This window comes from Danio aesculapii, chromosome 11 (assembly GCF_903798145.1).
Source record: "Danio aesculapii chromosome 11, fDanAes4.1, whole genome shotgun sequence".
In the NCBI taxonomy this organism is placed as follows: domain Eukaryota; kingdom Metazoa; phylum Chordata; class Actinopteri; order Cypriniformes; family Danionidae; genus Danio; species Danio aesculapii.
This window is the reverse complement of record NC_079445.1, coordinates 38,236,493-38,250,893: the sequence shown is the minus strand read 5'-3', so window position 1 is coordinate 38,250,893 and position 14,401 is coordinate 38,236,493.

The window sequence follows — 14,401 nt, the reverse complement described above, 5'->3', positions numbered from 1 at the left end:
ACGTGTTCACGCATGCGTGCGCGCCGCGTAACAGCTCGTCCATTGTTTAGACATCCATGGAGTCACAAACCCATAGCGAGATGGTCATACCGCTTCACTTTTGTTTTTAAACTAAACATTAAAACTTTGAAATACTATGTTTTGAAGACAGTATAGAATTATTTATTCGTATTATTCTTACTTTCTGGTTTACGCAAATGTAGATTGTTTTGTTCAGATTGTTCTAAGTAATATTGTATGTAAAACCAATAAAGCAAAATAAACATATATAAACGAACAAATTAATGAAAGTGTGTTCGAGCTTATTGTTCTCAAATGAAATTTAGACCTGCTTTATTTCACCACAAGATGGCGATGTTACAACGTGTGGCCATAGTTTGAACTCTTCTGGAGAGATATTTCTGAATTGATCATAAAAAGCAGGGGCGTTACAACAGGGGGATACACCCCTCTCACTTTTAGAGGCAGACCATTTATAAACCAGGGATTAATAATTATATGAACGTAAACTTTTGGATCTCATTTAGCTGTCCCCCACTCTTTTAAAATGTCCGCTACGACCCTGATAAAAAATGTTATGGCCCGTAGCCAGGGGGGGTTTGGGTGGTTCGAAAGACCCACTGACAAAGGTCCAGAATTTGTCCCATAAATGAGCTCATTTGTCCTATTTTGACTGCTATGCCATCTTAAACAGTCAAAATAATCCATCGAAAACCCATCAAATATAAATAATTTGAATGCAATTGTTGTTATCCATTAATTTTCAAATGTACTTTTTTACAAGAGAGGCTAGAAAAATGATGAAGCTCTACATTATTGTTATTTTTAAAATTATTATCATTATTCAAATGGCCAAAGGTGAATGTGCTGGCCAGTTTGTTATTTGTAATATGCCTAAATGATAAGACATGTTTTTTATTTCAATTTAAAACAGGTTCTTTGTTTTCTAATGATACATGATGTAATCAATTTGTATTTTAAAAAATAAGTATTTTTTCATATTTCTTTATTTTAAATCTAGGAAATATTTTCGGGACATCAAAATGTGTGGTTATCTGACAAGCTAATCCAGCTAAAACAGTGCTTAAATGTATTTAAATGTCATAATTAAATAGAAAATAAGGCGAATAACTGCAAAAAAGGTTTCCCAGTGATGGGTTGCAGGTGGAAGGGCATCCGCTGCGTAAAACATATGCTGGATAAATTGGCGGTTCATTCCGCTGTGGCGACCCCAGATTAATAAAGGGACTAAGCCGAAAAGAAAATCAATGAATGAATGAATTGCAAAAAGGTCCACTTTCGGGGAAAAAAGAACCACCTCTTTCACCAGGCTGGCTACGGGACTGTACTTATTTACTTTATATACTGCCATTAGTTTTTTAAATAGGTTTTTAAAATATATATTTTTTAAATAATTGTGTAAGTGTATTTATGTTTTGCTGTTGTGTGTGAGCATATGTCTAAAGACAATCTAACCCCTGTGGGATAGACAATAATGTTTATTGAATTTAATTGAATACTTTAAATATAGTACAACACACCTGGAATAAATGTGGATTGCAATGTAAATGGTAGAATTATTTTATTTTTTTAGCACTCTTTATCTGAAATCCTCTTTTTAAATATTATTAGTTAAATTGTGGTGTTAGAAATCTATTTAATTTAAGGTCTCTTAGTTATTATGAGGGGCGACACGGTGGCTCAGTGGTTAGCACTGTCGCCTCACAGCAAGAAGGTCGCTGGTTTGAGTCCTGGCTGGGCCAGTTGGCGCTTCTGTGTGGAGTTTCCATCCTCTCCCTGTGCTGGCGTGGGTTTCCTCCAGGTTTCCCCACAGTCCAAAGACATGCGCTATAGGTGAATTCGATGAACTAAATTGTTTTTGAGTGTGAATAAGTGTGTATGGATGTTTCCCAGTACTGGGTTGCAGCTGGAAGGGCATCCGCTGTGTAAAACATATGTTGGATAAGTTGGTGGTTCATTCTGCTGTGGTGACCCCTGATAAATAAAGGGACTAAGCCGAAGGAAAATGAATGAATAGTTATGAGGTAAAGAAAACTGCATAACTGAAATAAAAGAAACTTTCTTTTAAATTGAACTTGTGCAACTGCTTGAAATGTAAAACACCCATGTGTAAAGAGAGAAAATTTGGCATTTTCATCTTATATCATTATAGATAGGCTCTAGTTATTTTTCAGAGTGAAACTTTATTTTTGCTTTATAATGTATTGGCATCCCTTCCTAATTTAAAATAAATGTGCTGTCATTCAGGTGACACGGTGGCTCAGTGGTTAGCGCTGTCGCCTCACAGCAAGAAGGTCCCAGCTGTAGTTGGTATTTCTGTGTGGAGTTTGCATGTTCTCCCTGTGTTGCTGTGGGTTTCCTCTGGGTGCTCTGGTTTCCTCTACAGTACACAGACATGCGCTATAGGTGAATTGGGTAAGCTAAACTGGCCGTAGTGTATGAGTGTGTGTATGAATGTAAGTGTATGGGCGTTTCCCAGTACTGGGTTTCAGCTGAAAGGGCATCCGCTGTGTAAAACATATGCTGGATAAGTTGGTGGTTCATTTCGCTGTGGCGTCCCCTGATGAATAAAGGGATTAAGCTGAAGGAAATTAGAAAAATGACAAGGAATTATTAAAATTTATGTTTTTGATTTTGTGTGTGTGTGACAATTTTTTGTTTAGTTTGTAATTTAGCAGTAATTTTTGAGTGTATTTTTAGCAATAAAAAGTGAACACAGAATATTTTTTATTCTAATTATAATATAATATAATATAATATAATATAATATAATATAATATAATATAATATAATATAATATAATATTATATTATATTATATTATATTATATTATATTATATTATATTATATTATATTATATTATATTATATTATATTATATTATATTATATTATTCATCTTCCTTTGGCGCAGTCCCTTTATTCATCAGGGGTCACCACAGCGAAATGAACCGCCAACTTATCCAGTGTATGTTTTACACAGCAGATGCCCTTTCCAGCTGCAACCCAGTACTGGGAAACACCCATACACTCTCACATGCGCACTCACTACAAGTAGGTCGCTGGTTCGAGCCTCGGCTGGGTAAGTTGGCATTTCTGTGTGGAGTTTGCATGTTCTCCCCGAGTTGGTGTGGGTTTCCTCCGGGTGCTCCGATTTCCCCCACAGTCCAAACACTTGCGCTATAGGTGAACTGAATAAGCTAAATTGTCTGTAGTGTATGTGTGAGAATGGAAGTGTATGGGTGTTTCCCAGTGATGAGTTGTTGCCTCCGTGGCGTAAAACATGTGCTGGATAAGTTGGCGGTTCATTCTGCTGTGGAGACCCCAGATTAATAAAGGGACTAAGCCGAAAAGAAAATGAATATTATATAATATAATATAATATAATATAATATAATATAATATAATATAATATAATATAATATAATATAATATAATATAATATAATATAATATTATATTACATTACATTACATTACATTACATTACATTGTATTGTATTGTATTGTATTATATTATATTATATTATATTATATTATATTATATTATATTATATTATATTATACTATATTATATTATATTATATTATATTACATTATATTATATTATAATATATTATATTATTTTATTTTATGGTTCTAAAGAGGAGATGGTGTAGATCCCAACCTGTGGACAGCAACAACACCTACATGTTCTCAGTGCTTTTAAAGTGCAGCATGGGGCATCCCACATGATCATCTACCCTCTGCAAAAAATAACAAAAATAATAATTAAAAACTTGCTGCTGCTGCACAACCACAAGAAGCTTTTATATACAAATGACATTTCTATCAGATTCTGAAACACACCTGGTCTCTGTGCACGTTAGATTTTTCACAATTGTGGTGTTTGTGTTTGGTACCTGGTGCCATGAAAGCAGCGAGATTACACTGTGGTTTCCATGCAACACAAACCTTCATCTTTTTTAGAGAGATAGTCCACGGTTGCCTTGGAGACAAACATCCACAGAGCTGTATCAAAGCTGTATTAGATGTAATTGTATCTTGAGCTCTTTTGGCGTCGTTTATGTTATTCTTGGCCAAAGTTGCATTTGATTCAGTGGCTTTCAAGGAAACTAGACTTTTCAGAATTGCTTCATGACACCGTTATGGCTTTATTAGCTGCTCTCTTGTGAAAAAAAGTAGTTTAGTGAACAATTGCAAAATATAGTGTGTAATAATTTCTCATTTAAATTTTATTGTTTGGTTATAGAGGTGACATGGTAGCAGTTGGCACTGTTGCCTCACAGCAAGTAGGTTGCTGCTTTGAGTCCCGGCTGGGCCAAGTGGCATTTCTGTGGTGAGTTTGCATGTTCTCCCTGTGTTGGTGTGGGTTTTCTTCGGGTGCTCCGGTTTCCCCGACAGTCCAAAGACATGTGCTATGTGATGGGTTACAGCTAGAAGGGCATCTGCTGTTTAAAACATATGCTGGATAAGTTGGCAGGTCATTCTGCTGTGGCGACCCCAGATTCATAAAGGGACTAAGCCGAAAAGAAAATCAATAAATACTTTTTTAAAAACAATGATAAAAAAATATATAATAAAAACAAATAAAACAAATCAAATGCAAGAAGCATAGTACAGGATTTCTACATCCAATGATTTTAAGAATTAACAAGGGAATCAAAAACATATAATGATTGATATATATCTAAGATTTGCTTTTCAACAATTTTACAGTAATTAAGAAATCAATACAAAACACATTTAATATGGGAGATGACTTGGCAAATTTCTGTTTGTGCATGTGAAATTGTGCCAATAAAATAGAGAGATTAACAACATATTCAAGAGTTTTGTTGGATTTGTTTTCATAATATAAATGATATATTTTAATGTAAAATAATAACTAAGTTTTGTCATTTTAAAAATATATTCTGCTAGATCCAGAAACTGTTTACAATGTTACATTTAAAAGACAAATGACAAAGGCTCTCTTAATCTGCATTGCAGAAACCACAGATGTCCTCCATTTCAATGTACTTTGATAATAAAGATTTTACTGGGTTAATAGTATGTAGTATTTTAAAATTAATTTCTTCAATTTTATTGTTGATAGTATTTCACAATCAGAAAGAGCTTTATTGCCAAGTATGTTCACACATACAAGGAATTTGTTTTCGTGACAGAGCTTCTACAGTGCAACAGGATTACAGAGACAGGACAAAAAACAGATAGTAAATATATTTAAAAAAAAATAGTTACAATTACAATATACACGTGCAGTTATGTGCAAACTGGCATGTAAAGTGTGTGGTTAAATAAGTGTATGTGTATAAAAGTGTATGGCAAGTAGTGATGTTGGTTCCACAATTATTATCATCAAGTGTTCATGAGATGGATTGCCTGAGGGAAGAAACTGTTTCTGTGTCGGGCTGTTCTGGTGCGCATTTTGAAGGGAGTTAACTAGGCTCTTTTCTAATTACATTAACTATAATAGAATTCCAGAAAAATTTGCCACTAGGAGTAATCTAAAATACTTGTTAGCATTGTCCAAAACTGATTAGCTGAAGTTACACCTAAGCAAATCCTTCAAAGTGTATTCTATAGTCTTTGACCTAAGTTACACCTAACAGGGGATTCTGCTTGGTCTTAAAGCCTTTTTCGATGGATTGTTTTCACTATTTATGATAGCATAGCAGTCAAAATAAGAAACATTAGCTCATTATGTGACCAATTTTGAACCTTTGTCAGTGAGGTTGGGTCTTCCGAACCACCCGAACCCCACCTACGGGACTGAAATATCTGTTCAGGTTTAGCGAGTTGAAACTTGGACGTATGGCATGGGGAGGAGTCGAGATTTGAATAAAAATACTCAAACGCCATTGGTTCTTTCAACGTCACGCGCCAAATTTGAATGTGAGGAAGTACAAAACGACGTAAAAACAGAGCAAACTGTAAAACAGCGTGCAGGAAGGCCTTCGTTTGTTCAGCGGGAAAAACGATAACTTATACAAACCATGATTTCATTATGCGTTTTTGGAGTGGCAAATGATGTCAGTGAGTATCTAATGTGTATATCAAACAAGTAAACACAAAGTTACATGTCGTTTAGTCACTTTTGAATATAAAGGTTATTTGTTGGCAATAATATTACTGTTGAAGAACGTTTCACTCGACGAAAGCTTCTGTGTTGTAGCTTGTTACTATATTCTTTACACTGTGAGATAAAAATGCTGGAATAACTTCTAATTAAAACTGTAATGTTTGCTTAGTGATATTAAAATATATTTTCAAGTCTGGATGTCATTTGAGTAACTTAACTGAGGGAGAATGTGGGGTTTGAATAAAAAAATATTCAAAGGCCATTGGTACTTGCAATGTCACGTGCCAAATTTCAATGTGAAAATGTATAAAATGGCAGTCAACTGTAAAACAGCATACTTATAGGAAGGCTTTAAGTTTTTGAGTGGGAAAAACGATTATGAAATGCAAACCATAATTTCATTTGAAGTTTTTGGATTGGCAAATTATGTCAGTATGTATCTAATGTGTATGTCAAACAAGTAAACACAAAGTTACATATCGTTTAGTCACTTTTGAATATAAAGGTTCTTTGTTGGCAGTGATATTACTATCGTGAAGAACGTTTCATTCGACGAAAGCTTGTTTTGTAGCTTGTTACTATATTCTTCACTACACTATAAGAGAAAAATGCTGGAATTTCTAATTTAAATTTTAATGTTTGTTTGGTGATATTAAAATAAATTTTCAAATTTGGATGGCATTTTAACAACTGAGGCGGGGTTTAAATAAAATATTCAAACGCTATTGGTTCTTGCAATGTCACGACCCAAATTTAAATGTGAGGAAGTATAAAACAGCATACAAAATACAAACCATCATTTCATTTGCAGTTTTGGAGTGTCAAACGATGTCCTGTATGTTAGTAGATATGTAATGTGTATATCAAACAAGTAAACGTAATGTTACATTTCATTTAGTCACTTTTGGATAACCCATAAAGGCTCTTTGTTGGTAGCCATAATGCTTTAATGAAGAACTAACTGTTTGTTCCACAAAAGATTCTATTTTGTAGTTTGTTTGTTTTTTTCAGACCATGAAATAAAATGCAAGTGTTTAATGAAGAACTTGAAAGAGGCTATTTGGGGGAACCAAGAAAACAGATTCTTTCTTCTGTAGCATCTCAATGAAAAGCCATTTTGTTTTTTGTTATTCCTGACTTTATTTTAAGTGTATAATGATTTCACCTGCTGTGTTTTAAATAAATTAGATAAATTTGATGTTTTATTAATTCTGGTGGATTAAATTGACAACCCTGCCATATACAGTATGTTAGAAATAATGAACATATTCGCTTGTTTAATATCACTGGTGTGCATTATTTTCTGATAATTCAACAGTCCAGAGTTCATTATTCCACTCATACTATGGTTGCCAGTCCCAAAGATACTGTTCAAATGTTCAAATTTGTAAATTATTATTATTTTTTAGTTAAGGGACATGAAAAAGTGTGCAGAGCTGGACTACCGTTGTTGGGAAACACTGGTATAAGAGATGATATACTTGGCAAAAATGTATGTTTAACAATTTTTACATGAGGTGAAATGGTGGTAATCTTAGAAATACTTCACCCAAAATTTAAAATGACCCCATTTTCCCTCCCTCATGTGGTTTTAAGCCTGTTTGTTTTCTTTTTCAATGAATTTTTCAAAATATCTTTTTTTTGTGTGTGTTCAACAAAAGAAAGAAAAGAAAAGGTTTTGAACAAGTGAAGGGTATGTAAAGGATGGCAGAATTTTCAGTTTTGGATGAACTATCCCTTTAGAAATAAATCTGCTGCTTTCTCTGACAAACTCCACAGATGGATAACAGCCATAGTGTTGCTTTCTAGAAAAGACCACAAAATTGTCCTGAATGAAAGTCAAAAGGAATAATGAGACGGCTTTTAGGGTAGTCCTTGTGTAATGATGAGGATGAACAGGCCAGCACTCATTCAAATGCTTATTTGCCTGCCTTTTCAAACCCAGAGCACTAATTGCACTAATTACATCTATTTTGTAATTTCAGCACTCTTCGGCTCTTTCTGGTTCATCCAGTTAGAGCAATCCTTCCCCAGCTGGGAGACAGCCGAAATATGAGGAAACCTCCATTCAGAAGACCCATCCTGTTCAACATGCAGCAGATTTCAGCTTTAGGTTTGCATTTTTAGCTTCAGGGCTATTATCAATATTCAGTTTTAGAGGCTGCTGTCATTACTGATTACTGTCTTAACCTTTTGGGGAAACACACTGATAGCTAGATCAGTTGTAGGCCTATATGATTTTTATTTTTTTCGTTTTTTTGCACTGTTCAGTTGCTCTCTTTTATAATTACTAATATTTATTTGGAGGTTCACTGAAAAAAAAAAAAATCTTATTGCTTTATACCACCATCTTTCATACCACTCTTGTTTTACCCATTTGTCAGCAATAAGTTTTAACATTGAACAGTTCAGTATAAACAGATTAATATAAAAACAGAATAAAGTGTAATTTAATCCTCTTTACATAAATGTGTATTTTTTCAGAAATATGTTTCTAAAGACAATCAATAGATGTTATTTCACTCATATTTTTTGCTATACTTTTTATGTACCACTTGAAAACATCAGTTCATTAATATCATATTTACAATTTATAGTTTATTGTTAATTATTTTTTAAATTATAGGTTAAATTTTATTTTTTAAAGTACTGATTACAATTCCTCCAAAAATAAATAGTAAAAGTTGTTACACAGAACATTTTCTTTTTAATAACAAAAAAAAAATAGCAGCAAAAAAAGATTAGCAGACAACACAGTTGCTTTTTTATTGCTTCAGAAGAGTTAAGAAATCAATCCATGGTAGAATAACCCTAATTTTTAAAGCAAAACTAAAGAAAACATTATTTGGACCAATTGTCTTTTTTAGAAAATGGAGATCAATTAATAGATTGTGGGTGGATCAATGTTTGATCGATGGATGGATGGATGGATGGAGGAATGAATGAATAAATGGATTATTGATGAATAATGGGTGACTGGAGGGATAGATGAATGAATAGGTGGATGATTAATGGATGAATGAATGATGGGTGGATATAGATGGTGAATGGATCAATGTTTGATGTATGGATGGTGGAATGAATGGATAAATGGATAATGCATGATTGTAGCTGGATGGATAGATAGATGAATAAATAGATGTATTGATGGATAGATAGATGAATTTATGGATAGATATTTGGATGAATTGGAGGATGAATGGATGAATGATGGATGGATAGAGATTTGGATGATGAATGGACAAATGATGTGTGGATGATAGATAGATAGATAGATAGATAGATAGATAGATAGATAGATAGATAGATATTTGAATGAATGATGAATGGACAAATGGTGGAGGATGGATAGTGGAATGAATGGATAAATGGAGGATAGCTACATGATCAAACAATATTCACATTTTACCCTAACCCATACCTAATAAATCCAGTTAATTAAATGTACTTCATAATTACTTTCAGAATTTTTTTTTACATATACTTCAGATTTTCTGTAAGAAAAGGATGAAAGAGTTCTGGTTATAAATGGCAGAAATGACTTACAACTCCCACTAGAGGTCGCCGTTGAAGTGTTTCTCTCTCCTCTGTAGTAACTCAGCACCTGTTCAGATTATGATCACCTGTCTACAATTCACTGTTACACTCAGGTTTGTCGTTTTCATACAGTCAGAGTCTTTCTATTCTATTCTGCCTGATAGTCTAGTAGTTAATTAGTTTCATATTACTGCTTATTTCAATGAGCAGTCTCATCATTGCCACTTCATTGACAATGAGTTGTTGGTGGTTTGCCAGTGTGCCAGAGGCCGCCCAAGACCAATCATCCACTATGAAGAACATACTAGTGTTGCTGACCTCCATGTTTGGTCAGCTAAAAATAACCCATTGTCTGATTTCTTTCTGTGCTTTACAGCTCTTCATGGTTGCTCTGGATCAGGGTTATGATGGTGTTTGAATTTAAAGATTGATTTTTTTTTTTTTTGTGTGTTGAATGAATGAATGAATGAAAAAAAGATATGTATATGTATTCAAGTAAGATTTTTTCCCCCTCCAAAAAACAGCAGAGTGTGTATTACCTTTTTGAATCTATTCGATTTTATTTAAATAATAACAATTTTAAATGCATTTTTTTTTTTTTTGTATCGATCATGAAAATAACATTTATTTAGGTAAACCGTAGCTGTGGAACAGTGTTAAAATAATAAAACGTAAACATAGAAATGTGTAGTTAGGATATGTTCAGGTTTTTAGTGTTGAACAAATATTGTCTTTTTCAGGCTATTCTAATTATGAAAGATGAATATGTGTTACATTAAGCCTATTAGTTTAATTATATACTTCACATGGAAATCTGAAATATTTTGGTTAACTAACGCTAGAACAATCAAAATGCAAAAAATATATATATATTATTAAATAAACATCATTAATAATAAATAATATTTTATTTGTAGTAATATTTTTTTGTATTTCAATTATTGTAATAAACTAAAATCAATTACATGAAAATACATAAAATACATATACATAAAGCGACAGCGATTGATGTACTGCTCCATATTGTTTAAGAAGGAGCTGAGACAAAAGGGAAAGCTTTCAATTTACCGGTCAATCTACGTTCCTACTCTCACCTATGGTCATGACTGAAAGGACAAGATCTTGGATACAAGCGGCCGAAATGATTTTTTCCTTCGCAGGGTACACCCTTTTAGATAGGGTGAGGAGCTCTGTCACCTGGGAGGAGCTGAGTAGAGCCCCTGCTCCTCCACATTGAGAGAAGTCAGCTGAGGTGACTCGGCCATCTGTTTTGGATGCCTACCTAGGAAGAGGTGTTCCAGGCATGTCCCACCAGGAGGAGGCCTTGGGGAAGACCCAGGACACGCTGGAGGGACTATGACTATGAGGCAGCGGAGCATGTCAGACACTGAAGAGCATGAGGTGATGTTGAAAAAAAAAATGTTGATCCATTTAGGCCAGGGGTGTTCAAACTCAGTCCTGGTGGGCCAGTGTCCTGCATAGTTTAGTTCCAACCCCAATCAGACACCTAGACTAACTCATCAAGCTCTTGCTAGACTTTCTAGAAATATCCATGCAGGAGTTTTGAGGCAAGTTGGAGCTAAATCTGCAGGACACTGGCCCTTCAGGACCGAGTTTGGGACCACCTGATTTAAGCAGAAGTGACTAATTCATCTTCTAAACATGAATTTTGACACTGTTTTGGAGCACACTAGCTTATAGATATCCTAAAACACTGATACTAACATCTTAAAAACTTTATTTTAACTACATGGGACCTTTAAACTAATGACTTAACATCTGTAATAATTCAACAAACCTTCCCCCGACAACCTTAAGCTCTAAAATCTATCAATGAGAGATTCACCTCTAAACCAGACGCTTTATTCTTAAGTTGCACCCCAGTGTGGCCGATGTGCTTCATGCAATATTTGCTCGTCTCGGTCGCATGCAAACAGAGATAATTGTGGACCAGCTGTGTGAGCAGGAGGCCTGCGAGAGGACTCAGCTGTAGTGAACGTGCCACCATGCCAAGACTCGCTGCCAGTCAGTCAGCTCTGTTTCAATTAGGTTTCAAAATGAGTTAATCTGATATGGGCCAGAAAGGGACACACTCCGCAAATACGCACTTTTCACTATGTCTACAGTCATTTCATCTAAAATACATTTCTTAGGTCTCTCTTTAATTTAATCTCAGGATGACTTTACCAACCAGAGGTTAAACCACCGTGGGGTTTATCGCTTTGTTATCGATTGTTGGTGCTTTGTTGGCTTTCATTGTATATATATCCAAGGTCTAACTCAAGGCAATGTGTGTAGGGTAGACGTTTGTGAATATAAACGTGAAAAAGAAATAAAATGTGAGGTTTTTTTTGTCTCCCAAAAGAAACAATGTCTACTTTGACCTTCAAACAGTGTATTTGTAGTCTGAAAGAGTTTGATGTCTGAAAGTGTTTGGTTTTTTGGTTTGTGTGTATGGAAAAAAAATGCAGTGGAAAAAACAAACTCGCTTTGCATGCACTGACGATAGGACTTTTTTAACTGATATTTTTTATTGTGTTTTTTAGTAAATCGTTATCAGCAATATTCTTTAACACTGACTTGTTTTAATGTGTACAGAATGGCTGATAATAATGAAGAGAAAAAAAATTCACATACAGTGCACCCCTCACAAACTTAGGGAAAATATCACATAAAATTTGTTTTTAAAAAGAGCTAAAACCAAGAGAAACAAAATATATATACTACCTGACAAAAGTCTTGTCATCAATTCCAGTTGTAAGAGCAACAAATAATAAGTTGACTTCTAGTTGATCATTTGGAAAAGTGTCAGAAGGTCGATTTTATTTATTTATTTATTTTTTTTAAACATTTTTTTCAAATTTATTATTATTTTTTATTTATTATTATATTTTTTATTATAATTTTTTTACATTTATTTATTTATTATCTTTCTTCTACCCGATTAATCATTTGTTGATCTGCATCCCAATCATCACAATACCGCAGAAGACCTAATGGAACCCGCATGGACCCAAGATTCTCACAGAAATCAGTCAAGTTTGGTGAGGGAAAAATCATGGTTTGGGGTTACATTTAGTATTGGGGGCGTGTGAGAGATCTGCAGAGTGGATGGCAACATCAACAGCCTGAGGTATCAAGACATTTGTGCTGCCCATTACATTACAAACCACAGAAGAGGGCAAATTCTTCAGCAGGATAGCGCTTCTTCTCATACTTCAGCCTCCACATCAAAGATCCTGAAAGCAAAGAAGGTCAAGGTGCCCCAGGATTGGCCAGCCCAGTCACCAGACATGAACATTATTAAGCATGTTTGGGGTAGGATGAAGGTATTGAAGTTGAATCAAAAGAATTGATGAAATCTGGGAGTCCTGCAAGAATGCTTTCTTTGCCATTCCAGATGACTTTATTAATAAGTGATTTGAGTCATTGCAGAGATGTATAGATGCAGTCCTCCAAGCTCATGGGAGTCATACACAATATTCATTCTGTTTCCACTGCAGCATGACTTTATATTCTATACTGTACATTATTTCTGTTAAGTGACAAGACTTTTGTCTAAGCAAAGTCAGACCTTACTGTCCTAATTAAATAATTACAAATCGAGGCATGATAATATTTTATGTTGGTAAAATAAGTGTAATCTAGAGGCCTTTGCCTTTCATATAAGCCAATTGTGATACCAAATGATCAACTAGAAGTCAAATTATTATTTGTTGTTCCTAAAACTCGGACGGGCGACAAGACTTTTGTCAGGTAGTGTATACAATTTTGTTGAAATTTTGCAATTTGGATTTTTTTTTCACTTGAATTTAAATGCGTCAACCTTCTATTTGTGTCAGGAAAAAAAATCTGTTTCACATGCAAAACCTGTTTAAAAAAACTACATTTTTGAAACAAAATATTAGCTTGTTAACACATATTAGCTGTTTGCTTAACACTGGTTTGAAGTATTGCAATTTAAATAGGTTTTGGTCAAATGGATTCATAAAAATAACAACAAAATAAGTTATAATAAATTAAATACGCAGTTTATATAGTTTTACCAAGTTAATCACAAAAAAATAATAAATATATACAAAAATATATATATAAAAATAAAAAATAAACACAAATATGCGTGAAGCAAACTCCTTCTCCAAAATTTCTAATCTTCACTATTAATCATGTGTTTTGCTGTCCAGAATTCTTCTATTTTCTAAGTGAAGATGCATTCAGTCTGAGGACCTGACCTCCACGTTCAGGGTTTTAAACCTGGTTGCCTTAAAGAACTTGAATGAACTCCTAATCTCTCTCTTGGATGCCACACTGATCCATCTACTGTTTCTAATGCAATAAGTCTGCATTAAAAATGAAGTAAAAGCACTAATAATTATGTGGAATATTATATAAATATATAGTGCAGGATTAAAAGCTCTGTTTTCAGCATTGATTTTTCCGGTCTTCAGCGTCACGGATCCTCAGAAATCAATCTAATTTCTAATTACTATCAGCTTCTTAAAGATGAAGGCACATATTTTGATCAATTTAATGCATGCCTTAAACTGTTGTTTTAATGAAGTAGATTGGTAATGGAAGAGCTTGATTTGATAAGGCATTGATGTACACTCACTGGCCACTTTATTAGATACACCTTTCTAGTATCGGGTTGGACCCTCTTTTGCCTTCAGAACTGCTTTAATCCTTTGTGGCATAGATTCAACAAGGTACTGGAAATATTCCTTAGAAATTTTGCTTTATATTGACATGATAGCATCACGCG